Here is a 24,456-nt window from a genome sequence, read left to right as displayed (position 1 = left end):
GTAAATCAGGGTCTCTTCTCGTTAATCGCCTGTGATAGAGACCGCTACAGGGGCCACCAAAAAAGGTTTGTGGGTTGCTCAGGGACATACACAACCCTTTCAGTGACCAAAAGAGCCACAATTCACTCTATATGGGCATGTTTTTTTGCATGTGGGGGTGATTAATCAAGAAGTGGGGGATAGGGCTGGAGGAAGGGACCAGGCTCCTTACCGACTCGTGAAGGGAAGCCTTTGTTTTTATTCTCATATTTCACGGGTCAGACATCTTGTTTGTTGGTACAGACCACTCTGCCTGTGTTGATCTGCACCAGGGGCTTTAGGCTTAAATCCGTTTTTTAAGAAACGATTTTTTTGGAGAAACGATCAGGAAGATCGAAATGATGTTTAGGATAGTCTTTAGCCAGGCTTCACATCTTCTCTATCATCTTTCTCTACATGAAGGATACATTTGATATTAACCTCTTATCCTAATTATAACCTCATATAATAAAACACACAATGTTAGTGTTACTTAACACCTTTCAGTCAAAATGGCTAAACATGTTTTGCTTTAATTTTTTTATTAGTTCACCTTGTCTCAAATCCAAAGAGGATAAAGTAGGGTGCCCATTTCCAGAACACCAAAAAGAAGGACACTTTGCGGCATTTAGTAAGGCAAGAATATTTGCATAGGACTCTGGTGTACTCGCAACTACAATACAATTTTGTCCATCATATCGATGGTATCATGATACAGTGATTCTGTATTAGCCTACTCTATTCATTGCCAGACAATTTGATCTACCATATATCTTGATGTAGACCTATGTGTAACAGAAGAGGCAACAACGTGTTTGTTCACAGTATTTGTATTTATTCAAGACATTGTGATGTCTGTTTCAAAAACTGACCACTAAGATGAAACTGTCTTGCAAAGTGCACAGTGCCTGAAAACATAACATTTCTGGACTTCTGGAAATAAAAGAAATACACCAAAATAATAATAATAATGAATGCGAAAAATAAATGAATACACATTTTAGTTCTTAACAAAGAATTTCACCCTCTGCAGGAGCTCAGGCGACAACAGCACTTGATATTGAAGACTGAAAATTGACTGTTTAATGTTATTTTTTAGTATTATTTTTCTTTATTAATTTTCTTTATAATTTCATAATGTATTTTGTGAAGTCAGACTATGTTTGTACATGTGTGTTGAGCAGAGAGCTGGTAGAGTTATATTTTGCTTAGAGGTATGCAATGTTCACTTAGCGGAGATGTTCCAATGATGATGATACTTCAAATGTGTACAGTTCGTATGTTCTTTGCAAGGAAAATGAATGTTTCAACTGATGCAAATGTACCATTTGTATAACACTAATGTATACACCACTAATGTATACACTGAAGAAATAGTTTCTTAATGTGGATAGTGGATTGACCATGTGCATTAGGTAGACATTCCATCTTTAAACATAAGCAATATGTTTTTCTACCTTACAAGGAAGTTGTAAGTCTCTCTGTGATGTATATAAGCTGAATCGTACTGTACCAACTCAGAGAAGCATTAAGGCATGATGAGGGGGTGAGAGGAAGGAGGAAACAGAGATTATGGGGTAAGGAAGGAGAAACCCAGAAACCATTTACATCTAGCATGATGAGGTGAGAAGATAGATAATGGGGAATAGAGAAATCTAGAATGAAGACCTCCTCTCATGTAGCCTTATTCTTAAATGCCTGTGTTTCTCTCTGTCTGACACATGACACATGTCCAAATAATAAATCTCTTGGCAAGATATCAGGTGTAGCTTCCGTGATTCAACAATTATGGGGGAAGCACGATTTTTAGAATCTACAATATAAATTCGTGCTCTTTTGTCTATTCCGGAATAAATGAGGTCTGACGTTTCGGCATGTTAACGTTATGATATGACGAGCACGTGGAGGCTTGTTTACATTTTTAACCAATGATATATCAGATATTTATTTGACACCGCTTTCAGCCAATCCTTTGTTTGACCAGAGCTCTTACGGCATTAGACGCTATGCTTCTGTGTCCCCAGGGCCGGCTCTAGCCCTTTGGTTGCCCTAGGCGAGATTGATTTTTGCGCCCCCTCCCTCCTTTAAAAATGATGAGTATTTATTTAACTAAACAAAAATGCTCTTATAGTCACCCCAAAACTTCAAAAAGCAAATTATGACTTGAAGGATTAACTCTAATAAATTGTTCATACAAATGCTACATAGTTGCATTGTACAAATACAATTTATCTGGGCATGTAACTTGTAGATAAATTACAATTACTACCACCAAGAAAATTTTGTGCATTTTAATGTTAAATTCATCATTCTGGTGCACTTTTTGAGTTCAAAATTAAAAGCTCCAACCATATTCAGTGTCTGTCTACATTACACTACTACATAATAATAGTTAATATTAATTCCATGACAGTAATAGCCAAAGGCTATATTGTAAAACAAATGCACTGAAAAATAAAGGGAAATTTTCATAATTAGTTTAAAATGTTTATACTTGAAAGTAAGATATATACTTGGAAGTAACCCAGCGCCAATTAAGCAAAACAAAACAAAACAAAACGAATGGGCCGCCGATGTACGAGTTTTATGGGCCATTAAGACAAAAAATAAAAATAAAAGTATGAGATGTATAGGCCCAAAAAGCACGTAGTTCACCGGGAATCTCCCGGTAGTCCCGATGGCCAGTAAGCCTAAATGCCTGTGCACAATACTAAGTAGGCTAGATTTATTTCGTTTGACACCTTAATGGCTGAGATGAGAAGACTTACCTCTGTAGCGTATGGGAGCCGAATGCATGATTCGTTTATCTGAACAATGTACACATTCTTGCCAGAGACTAAGAAGACCCCTGGGACTTTAAGCACAGGATATTGACCACTTGATTAAGTTAATGAATAACACCCAGAACACAGCCCTGTTCTTTAAGTTTTCAAAGATTACCCTGTTTTGCGTCAAAAGTGACCCACAAAAGCGCTATTCAGGACACAAACCGACATTGTCCACTGATATGATTACTGACTCCCCAAAGGTTCGTCACGAGGTCCGAACTTTGAATGACTCAACACCAAGATCACGTGATGCCTTAAGGACATTGACTGTTACACACACACACTCATGGACTCTGAAACTGAAATGTCCACATATGATCCAATAGCAATGTTGTTGATAGATTTTTATGTCTATAATTGGTCAAGATAATGTCTGAGGTATCTATGCAACGTTGTTAGGTTAATCAATATCACTATGCTAGTGAGTATGAGGAAATTAGGTAACCCTGTATTTCTTTCATCCAAAAAACGTCATTCGAGGTGTCATTGTAATGGGAAAAACATGTCGGAGTCGAATCTTGACTGCAAAGTACAAGAATATGTATTTATTCTAGGAAATACCCTATTTCTAGATATGAATGTTAAAACTTGATATCTCACATGACATAGTCAAAGTGGGCGTTTCTTCACGAAACAAAGAAACATCTTTCCCGCTCCAGATCAGAAGATCCTATTTGCTGTTGTCCCAAAAAGAAGGCGTAAACATATGTCAAGTCAAGTCAAGTCAAGTCATCTTTATTTATATAGCGCTTTTTACAATACAGATTGTATCAAAGCAGCTTCACAGTGATAACATGAAAATAATACAAAAAAAATAATTTCATCATCATCCACCTTTAAGGCAGATCTATAATATTGTTGAATATTAAATGTCCCCAACTAAGCAAGCCAAAAGGTAAGGCAACAGCGGCAAGGAACCAAAACTCCATCAGGTGACAGAAGGGAGAAAAAAACCTTGGGAGAACCCAGGCTCAGTCGGGGGCCAGTTCTCCTCTGGCCAATGAGTGAACAGTGTATGAAGTTCAGAAAGAATCAGAGTATTTGTCCAGTTCCGGTTGTTTGAAGTCGGAGTGGAGAGGAGGAGAGACTGGTTGACACTTCAGGTCAGCGGCGTCGTCGTGTCCTGGCGCTGGTCCTTCATCAGATCTGGATACGGCCTGGTTCCGGTGGACAGCAGTAAACCTCGGGATAGACAGAGAGACTAATATTAGCGTAGACGCCGTCCTTCTTATGATGTACCAAGTACATCAGGATTACGGGAAGTGTTCCCGGTCCCGGCTGTTCTAAACTATGCAGCCTAATTATATAAGTCTATAATGTGTTATGTGTATGCTAGGCCGAAGAGATGTGTTTTTAGTCTAGATTTGAACTGACAGAGTGTGTCTGCTTCCCGGACAATGGTAGGAAGACTGTTCCAAAGTTTTGGTGCTAAGTAGGAAAAGGATCTACCGCCAGCAGTCGATTTTGATATTCTAGGTATTATTAACTGACCGGAATTTTGAGATCGCAGTAGACGTGAAGGACTATAATAAGTTAAGAGCTCGCTCAAGTACTGCGGAGCTAAACCATTTAGTGCTTTGTAAGTGATCAGCAATATTTTAAAATTTATCCGATGTTTAATAGGCAGCCAATGCAGTGTTGACAGAACAGGGCTAATATGGTCATACTTCCTGGTTCTAGTAAGAACTCGAGCTGCTGCGTTTTGAACTAGCTGTAGTTTGTTTATTAAGCGTGCAGGGCAACCACCCAGTAGAGCATTACAATAATCTAGCCTTGAGGTCATAAACGCATGAACTAATTGTTCTGCATTATTCATTGAGAGCATATGACGTAATTTAGATATATTTTTAAGATGGAAGAAAGCGGTTTTACAGATACTAGACACATGACTTTCAAATGAAAGATTGGTATCAAAGAGCACACCCAGGTTCCTAACCGACGACGATGATTTAACAGAGCAGCCATCAAGTGTTAGACAGTACTCTAGGTTATTACGTGTGGAAGTTTTTTGTCCAATAATTAGAATCTCTGTTTTTTCTGAATTTAGTAGTAGGAAATTACTAGTCATCCAATTTTTTATATCAGCTATGCATTCCGTTAATTTTGTGAATTCGTAGGTTTCGTTAGGTTTTGAAGAAATATACAGCTGAGTATCGTCGGCATAACAGTGAAAGCTAATTCCATGTTTCCTAATGATATCTCCTAATGGTAGCATATACAGAGTGAACAGCAGCGGTCCTAGTACTGAGCCTTGTGGTACGCCATACTGAACTTGTGATTGATAAGACATCTCTTCATTTACTGCTACAAACTGATAACGGTCAGATAAGTATGATTTAAACCATGCTAGTGCAATTCCACTAATGCCAACATAATGTTCGAGTCTATTTAAAAGGATGTTGTGGTCAATGGTGTCAAATGCAGCACTAAGATCCAGTAAAACTAATAGAGAGATACAACCACGATCGGATGATAAGAGCAAATCATTTGTGACTCTAACGAGAGCGGTCTCGGTACTATGGTACGGTCTAAATCCGGACTGAAAATCCTCGCAGATATCATTTCTTTCAAGAAAAGAACACAGTTGTGAGGATACTGCTTTTTCTAATATCTTTGACAGAAATGGCAGATTAGAGATCGGCCTGTAATTGACTAGCTTTGTAGGATCAAGTTGCTGTTTTTTAACAAGCGGTTTAATCATAGCTAGCTTAAAGGTTTTTGGTACGTATCCTAGAGACAAAGATGAATTAATGATATTAAGAAGAGGATCTATGACATCTGGAAGCATCTCTTTCAGCAGCTTAGTCGGTATAGGGTCTAACATGCACGTTGTCGATTTAGATGATTTGACGAGTTTGCAAAATTCTTCCTCTCCTATAGCAATGAATGAATCAAATTTTCCCTCAGGGAGACTACAATGCGCTTCCTGATGCGATACTGTATTAGACGGTTGCATAGTTATAATTTTGTCCCTGATATTATCGATCTTATAAGTGAAGAAGTTCATAAAGTCATTACTGCTGTGTTGCTTGGAAACTTCTGGGCTTGAAGCTTTCTTTTTCGTTAGTTTAGCCACTGTTTCAAATAAATACCTAGGATTATGTTTATTATCTTCTAATAGGGTTGAAAAATAAGCAGATCTAGCAGCTTTTAAAGCCTCTCTGTAAGCAATCGAGCTCTCCTTCCATGAAATCCGAAACACCTCTAGTTTTGTTTTCTTCCAGTTGCGCTCCATTTTTCTGGCTGCTCTCTTAAGGGCCTGAGTGTGCTCGTTGTGCCACGGCGTCGGACTATGTTCTTTAATCTTCTTTAAGCGCAGCGGAGCAACTGTGTCTAAAGTGCTGGAAAAGAGAGAGTTAAAAGTTTCTGTTGCAATATCAAGTTCTTCTAAGCTATCCGGGATGCTGAGATGATGAAACTGATTAGGAAGATTATTGATAAAGCAATCTTTAGTGGCAGAAGTGATCGGTCTGACATATTTATAACACGGAGTCGGCTTTGCAGCCTTGGCTAAATGTAATTTACACGAGACTAGATAGTGATCTGAGATGTCATCACTCTGTTGCAGTATTTCAACGGCATCAACATCTATTCCATGTGATAGTATTAGATCTAGAGTATGATTACGACAATGAGTCGGTCCTGACACGTGTTGTCTAACTCCAATTGAGTTTATAATGTCTTTAAATGCCAATCCCAATGCATCTTTTTCATTATCTATGTGTATATTAAAGTCACCAACAATTAGCACTTTATCTGCAGCCAATACTAATTCTGATAGAAAGTCCGCAAATTCTTTGATAAAGTCTGTATGGTGCCCTGGTGGCCTGTATACAGTAGCCAGCAGAATTTTCAAACGTGATTTATCGTTTACACTATATATTTTTACATTAAGCACCAACACTTCAAAAGAATTATATTTACAACTAGATTTCTTAGTGGTTTTGAAAATATTACTATAAATTACAGCAACACCTCCTCCTTTGCGTTTCAGGCGAGGTTCATGTTTATAACCGTAATCTTGTGGGGTTGACTCATTTAAAGCAATGTAATCGTTTGGTTTTAGCCAGGTTTCTGTTAAACACAGCACATCTAGGTTATAATCTGTAATCATAACATTAACTATTAGCGCTTTTGAAGTAAGAGATCGAATATTCAGCAACCCAAGCTTTATCATTTGCTCATTTGTATTATATCTGTTTTTTATTTGTTGAAGATCAATTAAATTTTTAACCTTAGATGGGTTTGAACGTATTTTGGATTTCCAAGTTCGGGGAACAGACACAGTCTCTATATGATGATATCTAGGTGAAAGAGGCTCTATGTGATGGGATTTATCTGACCTTGGTGACGTGAGGCCGCTAGCAGACGGTCGGTTAAGCCAGTCTGTCTGCTTCCTGACCTGAGGCCCAGATTGTCATGTTTTATCTCTAAGACTATGAGCCAAATTACTAGAGAGAAGAGCAGCACCATCCCAGGAGGGATGAATACCATCTCTTTTCAACAGGTCAGGTTTGCCCCAAAAACTTTTCCAATTGTCTATGAATTCTATATTATTTCGTGGACACCACCCAGACAGCCAGCCATTGAGTGAACACAATCTACTAACTATCTCATCACTCCGCCGAACAGGAAGGGGGCCAGAGCAAATTACAGTGCTTGACATCGTACTTGCAAGTTCACACACCTCTTTGATATTAATTTTGGTGATCTCCGACTGGCGAAGTCGAACATCATTTGTGCCGACGTGAATAATAATCTTAGAGAATTTACGTTTAGCATTAGCCAGCACTTTCAAATTTGCTTTGATATCAGGCGCTCTGGCTCCCGGCAAACATGTGACTATGGTGGCTGGTGTCTCTATTTTCACGTTCCGTGTAATAGAATCGCCAATAACTAGGGCACAATCAGAATAATTCTCAGTGGGTGTTTCACTGAGTGGGGCAAATCGATTTGTTATCGGAACGGAAAAGTGGTTTTTTGATCCGCGACTAGAGCGATCTCTCACTGTCACCCATCTGCCCTGCTGCACGGGCTCTACTTCAGCCGGAACCGACTCATGTAAAGAGTTCACTAGGCTAGGCGCATCCAAAATAGTATCTAAAGCTCTAGCACTCTTCTTACTATTCTCGATTAAAGTTTGGATGCGTGTCTCTAGTTCTGAAATCTTCTCCGTCAGCCTGACTGTCTCCTTGCATTTATCACATATAAATCCTATATTGCCGACAGAGAAGGCTATGGTAAACATGTGACATGAAGTGCAGGTGACAATAACAGGAGAAGACATTACTCACCGTGTTTGTTGACTGATTCTTACTCACCTGGGCTTTTATGAACTCAAAGGCGCGGGCGCGCGAGAGAAAAATAAATAACTGAGCGCACGGGTGGTGCGTTAAAAGGCTAGCGAGTTAGCGTGTTGTGCTGACAATAACGGAAGCTAGCAATGTCAGGTTAATCTGAGATGTTGAGTAAGATGTATTTAGTAGTATAAACAACTAGAATTTATAATAAATTATGGTTCAAAACAGAAAGAAATACGAAGCTAATACGAGGCTTAGACGCAGCAAACAAACTCACAGCAGCAGCAGTCACAGCGAGGCAGACAGGAGCAATCGATCACGATCTCAATCGATCTTAGAGCAGGCGGAAGGGGATCACAGTCCTTGTGTCAATATGTCTTTAAAAGCTATTTTCTCCCTCTCTTCTCTGACTTTTGACTTTTGGCTATCCAACTTTTCCAACTCTCCAGCTCTTGAAGAAAAACCTCTTCCGCGCTCTGCTCACCTCCGGCCATCTCCCTCGGACACCACATGTTCGAGTCGTAGCTGCCGTTCTATGCAACTAAGTTATTTGCCTCTTCCTTCACGGGAGATGAATCTTATTTTCCGGTAAACGTTACATTCAGTGAGCCTTTTAAGTTTCCCGCGACACCGGAAGACGCAGCAGAAACAGGACACCGTCCGCGCTCCCTGCCTCTCAGCATACACCGAACAGAGAACAAAACTCGCAAGTATTGAACGCTGTGAAGCTGAGTCCAGGTGTCTTTGAAATTAGGTTTCTGTCTGTAATTATTACCAGCTATTCTCTTTCTCTCTTCTTATTTTCCCCCTTTCATTTCATTCACTCTAATCACGCTATTTCTTATGTTCTTGTTTTGTTTAAATGTTTGTTTGTTTTCTTGTTTGCATTTTTACGTACGTTTATAGTTGTAGCCTAGCTCATGTAATCTCTAGTTTTGACATTTATTAAAACCCATTCATACTTTGACTGTCTCTGTGTTTAAAAACCCATTTTATGAAGTCACTGAAGTGCCAAAGATCTAATTAAGCTACACGCTCGATATTAGACTACTTTGAGTAGTTTTAATTCATAAACTCAGAAAGTTTTATGTTCGTGGCCAGAAGATAAACTTTCGTGGAGTTTGTAAACACGGTAATACCCTTTTGCTGATCTGTGATAAGCTATCTTACATATGTACACTTGGTGGACAAGTGACTGATTTGATAAACGAGAACCGGCCAGTTAAGAGGTAAATACCGAAAATGGATAAAGTAAATGTATATGCGATTTATGAATTATGAGTTATGATTATTAATATTTCCCAAATTCCCTATTGAGCTAATTCGCATGGACCCAGAGTCCGAGTCATTTACGTTACACCTCTATACTGGGCTTTTTTAAAATCTTGTTGCTTTCTCCGTTTTCGTCCCTGTGCACCAGAGGGTTTAGACCGCTTCATTTTCGATCAACGCGCCAGCAGCTGAGCACTAGCCTGACGTAACGCAACACAACTCTCCCCGTTTGGAAATGATCGACAATAATCATCAATTCAATCTAATAATCAGGTTGACAAGTAAACGTGTGGCAGAGGGGCGCCTTAGGATGATCATGTTTAATAAACATGTTTTTGTTTCGCTTGTCATTCTAATTCTGTGATTTCTCGATTAATGCGAAGTAGGTAAAGTGCGACACTAGAGCGCGCCCGCACCCCCAACACATTTGTCGCCCTAGGCAACCGCCTAGTTCGCCTATAGCAATCGCCGGCCCTGTGTGTCCCAATAAAGATTCTAGAGCGGGATTTTTTTAGGCCGATTCAGCGCAACTCCAAAAAAGAGGACAAATGAGTGTCTGGCTTGAGGCTGCGGCGGACGCTGGACAGGGGACTTAAAATCCGGACTGTCTGGCCAAAATCCGGACGTATGGCCACCCTAGGATAAAGGATCTGTTGCTACTCAACTCCCTGATGTGACAGTTTCTGAAACTGAGGGCCATGTGTTTCACAATGTTAAGATCAGTTTCTACTAAATCTGACATAAATATAATGTTGACATGATATGTAGCTACAGATGAGCTACCAAAGCTACCTGACATTAATTAGCCTATTATTGCTAATTTTAGATATTATAGCCTATTAATTTAAAACAAATTTCAAATTAGGCTATCATAATGGTGTGTTGTATGCAAACAGCCTTTTTTAGCCTTTTCCTCAGATTACATGTATAACCAAATTATTATCTGAAAGTGTATGTTCTGCTCTTTCAATGGGTTGTCTCAGTTCATTTTTAGCACTAACGATCGTGGAGATATTCAAGCAGTTTAGCACTATAGATTTCATTTTCTAGTTTGTGCTCACCGTAGACCTTATGCTTCGGACTCTGGGTCCGTATTAATTAACTCAAATGATCCACAGGGAATTTTAATAACTAATCATGAATATGATTAATATTTTGCATATTACAGTTACATTAAATTATCGAAATTGAAAATGTATAGATTATATGAATATGTGAATAATCGATCACAACGTCTTATAATTCCTCATTCATATATCAATAATCTTATTTAACTTCGATTATGAGACAACCTTTAAGGGAAATTCATGTAATGATTTAAGAGGTGTTTTGTCCCGCAAAACCATCAAAGATCAATCCATCAATCTCTCAGTAAAGCTATCTCCTTATAAACTTCAAGAAACCTTAACTTCCGGCCGGGAACATTAATTTTCCGGTGTTTATAAAATTAAAGCTACTTAATGTAGTAAATATTGAGTGCGGTAGCTCGGATCTACCTCATTGACTCGTTTTTATGATCGTTAAACAGTCACCAGTCATTTATAATATATGGTTTTAATAAATGCAAAACTACAGAATATAGGCTACTACACAAGATACACGTTTTATATGTCTATGTACATTTACTTACAGTTAACAAACAAGACAAAACGGGTAACAGATGATGAGAGAGTGAAGGTGAGAGAGATAAAGTTCGGAGGAGGGGCGCGCTGTGCCGAAGCACGCGCTGAGGTTGTAGAGAGAGAGAGAGAGAGAATGGTCACGAGTGACCATAGAACGGCACAAATCACAGAAACCTGGAGAGACATCAATGCATCGAACCTTAAAACATTAAAACTCGTTAGAGTTTGATACTTGCAAAGGATCGTTGTGTGAGTGTGGCTGAGACCAGCCTGCGTGTGCTCGCGGAGCAGAGCGCGCGTTCTCGTGCTGAGGCGCGTTCTCTCGTGAAGCTTCGGAGCAGGGCGCGTGCTCGTTGCCAGAGCACGTTTTCGCGGGAGCTTTGAAGGCTGGTTGAAAGTGAAGTTGCTGAAGGAATTCAGGCTTCGTTCGTTTCACTCTTGGGTAGAAGTGAACAAAATGGAATTTGAAAATGAAACAAAAACTGAGATAAAGAAAATAAAAGCAGACGGACTCCGGAGGAGTCGATATCGCAGACTGTTCACATGACTAGGTCGGGTAGCAAGAGCAGGAAGGGGAGTTTTGGGGGAGCTTTGGCTTTTTAAAGAATGTATAGCTCCACCTTCGTTTGACGCGAGTAGCCAATAACCTTCAGTGATTCGAAAGCGGGAAACTCTCTTTGTCCTGTCAGAGAAGAGACCCCCTGCTGTATAATTTATGATAGGGCTTTTAGTGTGGCGCTGTTCCTTAGTGTGAGGAATTTTGGGTGTCACGTGTCTCTTTGTGTGTGTGTTGTAATGGAGAAACGAGACAAAGACCTCTTCTCTGTTCAGGCAAATTAATGAAGTGTTCGCGAGAATCGCGATTCCCTAATTTGACCAGATGTCAGACAATGTTGCTACATCACCTTTCTTTGAAAAGAAGTCAGTTACCAATTGTTTCCCCTCATTTAGTTTTCTTTCCTTTCTTTTTTGGTGGCCTGATTTGGCTTTCTTTGAGAAAGACATTTCTACAGCAGAAGTTTGCGCTCCACCAGATGCTCAACTACTAACATAAACAAAATCAGATGGACTAAACTTTTTGGCGCATTAGCAAGGGGTGGGACCGTGAGACCTTAGATTGTCTTTTCTCTTTTAGTATACAAAATGTAGTCAGTCAATCAAGTTATTCAGTCAATACACTAACTTTACATTTCATCTGACATTCATTAGGAAATTGAATTAGGAAATTAAAATATCCAGGTAAAATAAAATATATTCCAGACTTTAAGGGCCCTGGTAATCAGTACTGGTTTTACCCCCAGTCCGACACCCCTAGCCACAACTTAAGCCTGGAAGTGAACTTTTTTAAGTCAGATATGGTCTTCATGTCAGATGGTAACGAATTCCAGAGCTTACAGCTTATAAACATAAAAGCGAAGTGCAAAATTGTCTGTGCAAAGCTTGTGCAACAGTGCTTCTGTAAACTCTTTTGATGTTCTGTATTTGAATAAATAAGTGGCTGAATAAATAAGCTAAGTGGCTCGGGTGCAAAATTATGAATACACTTGACAATTAATTTAAGAAAACATAAATGACTGAAGCTTTCAAAGCTTAATAAATTGTATTTCTTGAGGATGTGACAGTGATGGTAGCTTTTTATCCATGATTTGTATTGCTTGATTGTAAAATTAACCAATGTGTTTTGTTGCAGACAAAGCTGTCATGCAGTATGAAATACGTGAAAAGACCACATGGATGTACAGCAGGGCTGCCTGGTTTGGTATATATTTTATGATTAGTTTAAAACAGTTAAGATTACTTTGTATTGTTTTAGAGATTTTTTTAAATCTCTAAATCTTTAATTTTTTTAATTTTGTAAGTGAATTTTATATATTTCGTATAGATCAAGTTTCTTAATAGAAAAACCCAAAGTCTTTGTAAGATTTAGCACCAACTCATTTATTTATTTATACAGGTAAGTTGACTGAGAACGAGTTCTCTTACGTAGAGTTCTCTCGTACTGCGTCGAAAGACGCTACGGGAAAGATTTCTTTTTCGAGATTGAAGCCTAAAAATTAATCCTTAATTTTGTAAAATATGTAAAACGCTTTTCTGTAGCATACAACCTTAGGCAGAGCAAATCGCGCGCCCATTGGCTGCTCCGCCAGAAAAGCACAGCCTATGCGAGGCCAGTGACGCTTGACCAATGAGGACGCTTCGCGCCCTCTGCGTCACCTCCCGCCGAAACAGGCGTGGTCTAGGCCTATAAATACGAGCATAGCTGTCTTCCACTCTGATTTTCTATTCTTCACAAAGCTACACGCATCGTAGGACTGGATTCGAGCCGCCACAGCCGTCTGATACAAGCACCTCAGCAGGACGAGCCCTTTACCTGAAGCCGCTGGTCTTCGCCGCCTTCAGCCGCCTTCAGCCGCCGTTCCCTGCTGCGCTTCTCCGGCGTGGAATATCCTTTCATTCTTTGTGTGTGTTTTGTGTGTGTGTTCGCCGCTGCGTCACACATTTTTTCTCATCACAAAAGAGCAACGAGTGTCTTTATAAAGATGCCTCGTGATTCCTGCGGCTCCTGCCGAGCCGCGCTCATCGACGGGGACCACCACGTGTTGTGTGTTTCCTGCTTGGGCGAGGAACATGCAGCTATCGCTCTCGGTGATGGCGGCTGCCATCACTGTGACATGATGCCCATCGCGACTCTGCGGACTCGCCTTGCATCATTCACGGAAGCTGCTCTACCACCCCCTGTAGCGCCACGCCGTAAAAAGCGCCGCGCTCAGCGGGTCCCGGAACCTCCCTCCACGAGGAGCTCGCCGCCGCGGCCGCTAGCTCCTCTCACCGCTTCGTTGGAATCGCTCACCGACGAACAACGGCTGCAGCCCGCCGCCTTGTCCGTCATGGACGACGACCAGCAAGCCGTATCTGAGGGGGATGACGACTGCTGTTCGCTTCTCGCTTCGGGAAGTGAGGGATGGGCGAGCTCCGTGGACCTCCCCTCCCCCGCTGTTCCGGAACGCCGAGGAGGGAAGATCAGCATCGAGGCAGAGCTGATGCGTCTGCTCTCACAGGCCGTGTCGAGCCTCGGCCTCGATTGGTCGATGCCCGAAGAGCCTGCTTTCAACCGGCTGGATGGCTGCTTCCTCTCTGGAGACCACGCTTCGCCCCCCTCCAGACACGCCCCGTTTCTTCCTGAGCTTCATGAAGAGGTGACGAAATCCTTGAAGGCGCCTTTTTCAGCCAGGGTACATACCTCTGCCTCGCCAGCATTCTCCGTTGTGGACGGTGCTCGAGACAGAGGCTACCATGCTCTCCCTCCGGTCGAGGAGGCCGTAGCGACTCATCTTTGCCCACCCTCTGCTGGACGGCGGGCTAAGGGAGTCCTACCATCTAAAGCTTGCCGCACGTCGTCAGCTTTAAACGGCGTATTCCGCCGCCGGACAAGCTGCATCGGTGCTGCACACCATGGCGGTGCTTCAGATCCACCAGGCCAACCTCCTCCGCAAGCTAGACGAGGAAGGCCCGGGCGCGATCAACGTACCGGATTTGTGTAGCGCCACAGACCTCGCTCTTCGTGCTACAAAGTCCGCCGCACACGCCATCGGTAGGATTATGGCCTCAGCAACTGTTTCCGAGAGACACTTGTGGTTGACGCTCTCTGAAATGGCGGAGTCAGAGCGCTCTGCGTTCCTCGATGCTCCCGTTTCAGCGACTGGCCTCTTCGGATCGTCCGTCAAAGACTTCGCGGACCGATTCGCTGAGGTACAGAATAGAGGTCGACCGATAGTGGATTTTACCGATAACGATAGCTAGGTTGGGCCATACTTGCCGATAACCGATTAATGAACCGATAGTTTTTAAAAATTGATACTGGATAAAAACAAACATAACACTCCAAGTAAAACAGTGCTGAACTTTATTATAAAAATAAAAAAAAAACTGTATTGAACCATGAAAACATGCTAAATGAAATAAATATATAAATGTGAATAAATATTTAAGTCAATAAAAGACATTCATTCAAACTGAAACAAAAAGTATACTCTAAATAACAAATAAAACCAGTTACATTCAAAAATGTAACTATTTAACTGTTCTTTTCAAGCCAACTTAATTAATAAAAAAGTAACAAAATTTGTATTAAAATGTGAAGATAAAAAAAAAAACGAAATCGAATGCTTTTCTGATTCGTAATGTTTCTGTCGGCTGTATGAACATCAGTTTGCTTACGTCTCTAGCTTTAAATATGCAACTTCTCTGCATATTTAATGCATAAAAGTGACCAGCTGGATATGAACTAATGCAAATAGAGGTAACAATTGTGACATTAAACATTCGGGTCGGACTTGCGTTTATGTTTGTCAGTGTTTTAACCGCTTGAGGTAGGCTACCGTACTGTATGTTAGCGTCCTCTCAGCCTCGAAGGCAAACAAACATACTGTTGTGCTGTTCTTTCTCTACTAATGCAGCATTTAGTCAACAAATTAATCACTTTATAATATGACAAAATGTACTGTATACATACATTTGAGCTGTCGGTGCTTTAAACGCGCATCTGATGTCAGCGCTCTCCACGCAGCATGTGCTCTCCGCGCAGCACGCAGCATCACGTGTCGAAATAAACAACACGAGGCACAAGTTTTTATTACACCTCTAGAGGCCGCTCTTGTACTGCATCATGCCAGCAGACCCTTCTCAGCTCTTACACAGTGTAATGAATGACAGCGTGCGCTTCTCAGCCGCTCCAGCAATGGACGCAACCAGGAAAAACTATCGATATATATTTTTGCCGATAACGATAGTTCCACCAGTCAACAATCGGTGCCGATTAATCGGCAAAACCGATGAATCGGTCGACCTCTAGTACAGAAGACATCGCAGGCCATGAAACATTTCCTGCCGAAGCGCTCCAGTTCCGCAACAGGCCGCCCTAAACAGCCGTCTGTCCGAACTCAGCAGCGCCCCACGCACGCCGCGCCAGCCCAGCAGCAACAGGCCCGAGAGAGACCACGGTCTCGCTCCGCCGGACGACGCCCACCGCCGCGTGGTCCTCGGCCTAAGATCTCACTCAAGCCCGAGGCCTCGGCACCATCCTAGCCCTGCTAGGAAAAAGACGGTGTTCGGGTCCCGCTGCGGCCGGACTTCCACCAAAGATTCCCGCTTGTACAGCCCTAAGTTCCGTGTTTGTACCAGTGTATTCATAAAGCCCGTTTGCCTGCACACAAACGCCGTTTTCACGGCGACCCAGATAAATCTAAAAAAGAGTTTAATTTCTGGTGTTCCGGCCACGGCCGATGGTGTAATGTGTGCCCATCCAGTGCCCATTCATTCACACAAGCACAGCCCCGTACAACACAGGGTTTGCACACATAAAATCGACTCATGTCGATTGTGCTTTACATGTAGTGAGCGTGCCCACTGTCCAGTGCCCACAACCAATACACACTGCACGTTTCGCGGTTTCTATAAAAACGAAACCAACGAACGGTCAGTCAGTTCACAAACACAGTATTCCCGGTGTTATAGATGTGCCCGCTACCACGCGCCCACATTTATTCACAAACATAACGAGCCCTACGGGGCTCGCCCCGCGCGCTCTCTCTCAACTCAGAGAGTCGAGTGCGCGCGGGATGCACACTGTGTTAAACATGCCCCCCGCCTCAGACGCCACGGCGTCCATTTTACAGCACACGGTTGCTCTCGTGTCGCCGCCATTTCGCGACCAGGGCCCAGATTACATTCAACCCCTGCTCACGCGTGCAGATGCATGGGAAAGACTTCCCGGGGTCTCAGAATGGGTGCTAGAGACTATAAAAAGAGGCTATTCGCTACAGTTTTATCGACCCCCTCCCCGTTACACGGCGAGAGTCGAAACCACGGTAAAAGCAGAAGTAGCACATCTACTTCGAGCCGAAATAGCGAAGCTATTGAGCAAAGGGGCCATAGAGCCTTTATCTCAAGCTCAGAGCGAAGGGGGTCTGTACAGCAGATATTTCCTGGTACCGAAGAAAGACGGGGGTCTCAGACCCATTTTAGATCTGAGGCATCTGAACAAAGCGCTAACAAAGCGAAAGTTCAGAATGCTCACGACCAGAAAAATCCTCAGATTCGCAGAGGAGACTGGTTTATGGCAATAGATCTGAAAGACGCGTATTTTCACATACAAATTGCGTCACGTCACAGGCGATTTTTGAGATTCGCCTTCGAGGGCCGGGCATATCAGTACACAGTCCTGCCATTCGGCCTGTCCCTAGCACCTCGTACATTTACAGTGTGCATGGACGCGGCGCTGGCACCCCTGAGACTCCGAGGCGTTCGAATTCTGAATTATTTGGACGATTGGCTGATTCTGGCTCAATCACCTTCAGAACTCACTCGCCACAAGACCCTAATACTAAATCACCTCGAGTGCTTAGGTCTGAGAGTCAATTGGGAGAAAAGTTCACTGTTTCCCAGTCAAAGGATCTCCTTTTTAGGACTGGATCTGAACTCACTGTCTATGACAGCACGGCTGTCATCACAGCGCAGGCGAAACACCCTGCAAGTGGCGAAATCCTTCCGCAGCGGTCATATAGTGCCGCTCAGGAGATTTCAGAAAATGCTAGGCCTCATGGCCTCAGCCTCGGCGGTACTACAGTTGGGCCTGCTGCGCATGCGCCCACTGCAGTTCTGGCTGAAAGCGCGCGTACCGCGCCGAGCATGGGTTCACGGTCGTTGTCGCCACAAGGTCAATCAGGAATACATTTCAGCCCTGACACCATGGAGAGCGTCAGACTGGTACCTGTCAGGTGTAAGCCTGGGGACTTCCTCGAGCCTGAAGGTGGTGTCCACGGACGCGTCCACCTCAGGCTGGGGAGCGCTGCTCGAGGGCAGACCGTTCTTTGGCCAGTGGGCAGAACGAGTCGAACTACCGCACATAAACTGCCTGGAAATGATGGCGGTGGACTTTGCGCTGAGGCGCTTTCGTCCTTGGATAAAAGGGCACCACGTCCTGGTCCGTTCGGACAACATGTCGGTAGTAGCCTACATAAACCGCCAGGGTGGCGTGAGATCCCGAAACCTCTTCAGGCTGACGGAACGCATCCTGGTATGGGCCCAGCACAACCTGCGCTCGCTGAGAGCAATGCATGTGCCAGGGCACCTGAACGTAGGCCCAGACAGACTCTCATGGAACAACGTTCCGACAGGAGAGTGGTCTCTACACACACAGCCTGTTGTGGAAAACGTTCGGCAGAGCGGAAATAGACCTGTTCGCAAACCAGGAAAACGCTCACTGCCCGGAATTCTTTTCGAAGAGCGTGAACGCGCTGGCCAGTGTCTGGCCCCGCCGTCCGCTCTATGCTTTTCCTCCTGTCTCACTCCTGCCTCAGGTGCTGGAGCGAATCAGGGAAAGCGGATGCTCAGTGCTACTTGTTGCTCCATACTGGACGAATCAACCTTGGTTCCCAGTTTTGATGCGGCTGAAGAGTACTGCCCCATGGCCGATTCCAGTGAGGAGGGACCTCCTCTCGCAGGCCAAGGGCTCGATTTTGCATCCTCGCCCGGATCTCTGGTCCCTACATGTGTGGGCCATAAACGGGTACCCGCTAACCTCCCAAAGGGAGTGTTAGACACGATCGAGCAGGCTAGGGCCCCGTCTACTAGACGGCTCTACGCTTCCAAATTGTCTATGTTTTCTGGTTGGTGTTCAGACCAAGGTCTTCAGTGCGGGGAAACAGAGATTCTCTCCTTCCTGCAGGAGCTATTGGATAAGTCTATGTGGCAGCCATATCAGGGTTCGTTAATCCAACGCTTGGCCGTTCACTGGGCAGAAACGACCTGGTGGTCCGTTTCCTTAGAGGAGCCAGGAGGTTAAATCCTCCAAGGCCTCCTTCAGTCCCCGTTTGGGACCTTTCTACGGTGTTGAACGCTATGAAAGGGGCCACTTTCGAGCCTATTCACTCAGTTGACATGAAGCACCTGTCTTTCAAGACCGTGTTTCTTTTGGCTCTTGCTTCAGTGAAGCGTGTGGGGGATTTGCAAGCACTCTCAGTCAGAGCGTCTTGTATGGAGTTCGGGCCTAACGACTCTGTAGTCGTTTTGAAACCGAAGCATGGGTACGTACCCAAGTCCCTCAACACATCGTTCAGGGCTCAGGTCATCTCCCTGTCGGCTCTGCCGGCCTCTGAGGACGGAAATAGCTCCCTTTGCCCGGTCAGGGCATTAAGAGCTTATGTGTCCCGCTCCGCTGTTTTTCGACAGACGGAGCAGCTCTTTGTTTCGTTCAGTGGACGCTCTAAGGGGCGAGCTGCGACGAAACAGAGTCTGTCTCGATGGGTAGTGGACGCCATTGCGCTGGCCTACACATCTAGAGGTTTGGAATGCCCACTGGGCATCAGAGCACATTCTACGAGAGGCATGGCCTCTTCGTGGGCTTGGTATAGCGGGATCTCGTTGCAAGATATCTGTATGGCGGCAGGCTGGGCCTCCCCGTCTACATTTATAAGGTTCTATAACCTAGAGGTTCCTGCGTTGCAGGCTAAACTGCTCTCGGTCTAGAAGACTATGTTTAAGTGTTCCTGCCCCGCGCTGCGGCCCAGGTCACTCCAATGTTTTAAGCATCACTCACTGACAATGTGTCTCATGAGCATGCTATTACCCCTCATATATATCTAGTGTCATATATATGTTATTATGCCCTTAGAGGCACTACTATAAGGGGATGATGCTAGTTTTTAGCCGCTCTCCCTATACATTCTTGGTGTAGGCGGTTGTATACCAGGGCGTGCGCGCCCGTGGGTGTCTGTGTCGGTCCAAGAGCACGCACGGCGAATTACAGGGGTTCCCGTAGCGTCTTCGACGCAGTACGAGAGAACTCTACGTAAGAGAACGTACTCGGTTACTAACGTAACCTCGGTTCTCTCTAGGAGAGGGAACGAGTACTGCGTCTCAGGCCGTGCGTGCCCACGCTGTGTCGCTTCAGTGACGAAAATCAGAGTGGAGACAGCTATGCTTGTATTTATAGGCCTAGACCACGCCCGTTTCGGCGGGAGATGACGCGGAAGGGCGCGAAGCGTCCTCATTGGTCAGCGTCACTGGCCTCGCATAGGCTGTGCTTTTCTGGCGGAGCAGCCAATGGGCGCGCGATTTGCTCCGCCTAAGGTTGTATGCTACAGAAAAGCGTTTTACAATATTTACAAAATTAAGGATTAATTTTTAGGCTTCAATCTCGAAAAAGAAATATCTTTCCCGTAGCGTCTTCGACGCAGTACTCGTTCCCTCTCCTAGAGAGAACCGAGGTTACGTTAGTAACCGAGTACGTTTCATTGCGAGTGTACACAAATATAAGGAAACACTTTGCATTTTGAATGATGTTCTGTATGAACAAAATGACGGAGTATGTTTTTATATCTCCATTGTTCGATCGAGCCACACACACACACACACACACACACACACACACACACACACACACACACACACACACACACACACACACACACACACACACACACACACACACACACACACACACACACACACACACACACAGCATTCCAGCTTTGCAATCTTGACATCGCAGCATGTTCATTATAGCCTTAATAAAATATAATAATAAAATAGTCAACCTTACATATAAAAATTACACTGCTCTGTTTAAATAGTCAGTTGTACAGTTTGTGCCGTTCATAGTAAGCACCACTCCACTGTGATGTTTCCAAGCACATTTTTTGCGCATTTGAAGAGGATCATTTTTCAATATTGGAACATGAGTGAAATACAAAGCCTATAATAAAGAATAGTTTAGCATCAAAAAATTGTAATTATATATATATATAATAATGTATATATATATATATATATATATATATATATATATTTATATATATATATATATATTATATTATTATATATAGAATAATAATATACATGTTAAAAATAGGGGGGGGGGAAGAATATACACACATACCGGTATATATATATATATATATATATATATATATATATATATATATATATACATTTTTTTTCTTATATGTGCCCTCGATGGGCACTTTTGCAGAACCCACACTGATGCAAGCTCTAAAGCAGACTTCTTCTCGACAGTCAAAGTGGAGTTACGTTATTGCCCGTTGTGCACAGGAACCCTGAAGGCAAGTCCGAAAACTTGGTCCATAAATCAAACACGCTTGCATGTAATAATATGAAAATCGAAATACTTATAGATCTCATCGGTTCATATATCCTTCGTGCTTTTACTTTTTACGCCAGCCCAACAGGAAGTCGGCTATTTAGGGTAGTTTAAAAACGCATGTTCTGGCATTTTAAATACTCCTCCTAGAGAATTCATCCAAACATCACGAAACTCGGTCAGCATGAAGTCAAGACATTGAGGATGAAAAATTGCCAGGGGATTTTTTATATCTCGAACGGCTTGGCCGTGACGAGGAAACAAATATATGGCGAATATTGGAAACAGGAAGTGTGTTATAACTTCTGCATACATTAACTGATCTTGATGAAACTTCAGCATTGTGTTCATTGTAAGAGGCCCATCACATGGATGTGACTATTGTGAGTCAACGTTATAGCGCCACCAACTGGCAGCAGGAAGTGTGTCACTTTCAAAATGCTTTAAAATCACCCTCTTATTTTTACCCGATTTGCTTCAAACTTCATCTGTATAATGTAAACACACGGCAGATGTGGACCTGTGAAAGGATTATTGATATCTTAAATACTGTTGCCATGGCAACGCATCAAACTTTAATATTTTTTTCTGATGTTTTTGAGACTCTTAGCATGCTTGAATTTGGATGAAACTCGACAGACACTTTACATTTTTAAGCTAGTAGATACGTGCAACGTTTCAGAAACGGGCGTGGTGAGGGGCTCAGTAGCACCACCTTTAGTCAAAAATGGGGTATTAGTTTTAACTACAGTAACAAAAATCAGTATGGATATTGTTCTCCTCGAGCCGGACAACTTTCTAATTTACACTCATTAGCCCCGACCAACAGGAAGTCAGATATTTTGGTTTGAATGGGAGAAAATCTGAGAATTTTGCCAGTCTCTCTCAGTGTCTGTGAGTGTGTGTGAGGAGGGGGGCTTTAGTTTAACCCTTTCTCTGCTGTGTGCAAATTTTCGGGCACTTTTGGGGCCCTTGACGTGCTTGAAAACTCTTGAAACTTTGCACACAGGTCAAAACCCCTGGCCATCAGGGCCGGGCTGAAGCTGGTACCCGGGCGTGGCAGGGGGGCTCAACAGCGCCCCCTTTAACGGAGTCCGAAAACTTGGTCCATATATCAAACATGAATTAGTATGAAACTCGGTACACATATAGATCTCATCGGGCCGAACAACTTTCATGCTCTAAGTTTTACGCCAGTCCAACAGGAAGTCGGCTATTATGGGTTGTATGAAAACGCATGCCCCTGGAATTTTATATACTCCTCCTAGAAAAATTATCCTATCGCCACCAAACTCGGTCAACATGAAGTCAAGACATTAAGGATACTAAATTGCGGACGGATTTTTGATATCTCGAACGGTTTGGCCGTGGCGAGGAAACGAAATTATGGCGAGAAAAGAGAAACACGATGTGTTATAACGTCTTCATACATTAATTGATCTTGTTGAAACTTCAGTAGCATGTTTGTTGTAAGAGGCCGATCACATGGATGTAACTAATGTGAGTCAAAGTTATAGCGCCACCAACTGGCAGCAGGAAGTGTGTTACTTTTGACAAAAGAGGGGGGGTTAGTTTTACCTAGAGTCACAAAACTTGGTATGTATATTGTGCACATCGAGCCGGACAACTTTCTAATTTACAGTCATTAGCTCTGACCAACAGGAAGTCAGATATTTTGGTTTGAATGTGGTTTTGTCTCTCTCTGCCTCTCTCTGACAGAGTTCCCCCTGCCATTCTGTGTGTGTGTGTGTGTGTGTGGGGGGAGGGGGGGGGGGCAGAAAGACTAGGTATAAAAATAGGTATATTGTGCCATCTAGTGTTTTATACTATGTATACATGTGTTTTTTCTTTTAAACAAGTGTTTTAAAGTACAGTAATTTCAATGAATATATATTCCACACTTCATAGGAATTTTCGGTGTTGTGTACTTACAATGGCTGCTGATTTCATGTGTCCGTTAAGTCCATCACTGTCCATGAGACTGTAGGGTGTCTAATTTTTCATTTTAGGTTTCAGAAGGGTTCTCACGCATACTTTGTGGTTGATATGTGCCCTCGTTGCGCACTTTTGCAGAACCCACACTGATGCAAGCTCTAAAGCAGACTTCTTCTCGACAGTCAAAGTGGAGTTATGTTATTGCACGTCGTGCACAGGAACCCTAAAGGCACCGGGGTGGCGGTTTATATATATATATATATATATATATATATATATATATATATATATATATATATGTATATATATATATACATATATATATATATATGTATATACATATATATATATATATAAAAATAAATATAGCTGCAAGCAGTGATGGAGGGCCCAAGCCGGTGGCACCGGGGTGGCGGTGCCACCGGCTTGGGCCCGTAATCGCTGCTTGCAGCTATATTTTCACTTTATGCTACAAACTTATATTATAAAAAGTAAATACGTGTTTGTATTGGGTTACACACACTACAGTGTGATGTGACAAACATCACTTCCATTAAAATCAGCAAAGCTGTCTATACTACACAACGATGAGCACTTGTAGAGCTTTCTTGATTATGGTGGAAGTGATACGACGGAGGTACAGTGGAAACGTTCACTTGTAGTGTATTTTGAGTATAAGATCAGAAATATACTGTACACAAGCACACATGCTGACTAATGCATTGCAACAGTGCAGCTACATTAAACATACTTAACTTGCTTTCTTCAGTTACTCTGGTAAAAAAAGGCGCAACAGAGTTACCCCCTTGTGGAAAAGAAGAGTGCCTAATTCTATTGAATGTGCATCTTCTGTTTCTGCCTATGATTCCTGTGACAGTCCTATCCCTTCTTTATCGATGGCTTTGTATAGCACTTTGAGCTGCACTTGAGGCAGTAGAAATGTGCTTTATAAAAAACTAAACTAAACTTTGATACTTCTTCCGGTCCTGAAAGTCAGTCCCATCCAATGGGCCCTGGATGATAAAATCAATGAAGCCACCATTGCTGAAGCTTCTCTGCCGGGGGGTCCTAAAGGTAGGAATCGATGGTTTATCTGTGCTTTGTCATTCCCTATTGGATTCCATTATGGGGCTCTGGCCATCATGGCAGCATCAAACCATCTCACACCAACAAAACCGGTACTGGGGGCCCCTTATGTCCCGGGAAGTACAGCGCTTTGTTCAGTTCTGTGCCATCTCCAAAGCTCCTCGCTAACGTCCAGCTGGCAAGCTCCTTTCTCTGCTCGTTCCTCATTGCCGCTGGTCACACTTAGGGGTGGACTT

Source organism: Phoxinus phoxinus (genome assembly GCF_949152265.1).
Source record: "Phoxinus phoxinus genome assembly, chromosome: 14".
Classification (NCBI taxonomy): Eukaryota; Metazoa; Chordata; class Actinopteri; order Cypriniformes; family Leuciscidae; genus Phoxinus; species Phoxinus phoxinus.
Note: the sequence above shows the minus strand (reverse complement) of the source record.